This window comes from Triticum dicoccoides, chromosome 7A (genome assembly GCF_002162155.2).
Source record: "Triticum dicoccoides isolate Atlit2015 ecotype Zavitan chromosome 7A, WEW_v2.0, whole genome shotgun sequence".
Classification (NCBI taxonomy): domain Eukaryota; kingdom Viridiplantae; phylum Streptophyta; class Magnoliopsida; order Poales; family Poaceae; genus Triticum; species Triticum dicoccoides.
This window is the reverse complement of record NC_041392.1, coordinates 568,315,504-568,316,238: the sequence shown is the minus strand read 5'-3', so window position 1 is coordinate 568,316,238 and position 735 is coordinate 568,315,504.

Below are 735 nucleotides of genomic sequence, written 5' to 3'. Positions count from 1 at the left end.
CGAAAATAGTTTCATTTTGCAAGAACATATGGCGTAGAGACTCGCTGAATCCATGTGCGCTTTGATTTTTTTTCCATGATATAGTTGGTTTAGTTGTGGGCAAGGACATATGATAAGAAAATTTACCCCTTTAATAAAAAAAAGAATGGAGACTATTGTCTATAATGAGATGTACACACACATTTTAATTTATCTCTGAGCCAAATGGCGTAAAGTCTGATTTGGTACCACGGGCACGTTGAAAATATTTGTATTTTTTCAATAACTTTATGTTTGAGCAAGCGCAAAGACCATGTAAAACCCAAAGAGTTTTCAAAATATTTGACTTGGATAGTAGAAGTAGTAGGTTTTAGCAGCTAGTTAGGGTAGCATGCATATTTTGTTATTTTATTCAGGCAACATAGAGCCAAATGGCGCAAGGTATATGACATACAACTTTACCACGTAGATGCGATGCAATATCTTCCCTGACTTAATTATGTTCAAACACATTAGGAGATCAAACCCATAATTGTTGTCACCTCCCTGAATTAAAACCCAAAACACCCAACATGGCCTTTCACAACAGGAAAAATTATTAGCACAAACAGAGTTCAGATGTTACATGTTACATAAGACTTTAGCTTGAGCAACTGATATAGGTATATAAATTTCCTACTTTTAATCATAGCAGCAAACAAGAACCTTTAGGGCAAACTCCCTTAGGTTGTGTTCGGTTCACAGGGAATAGAAGAG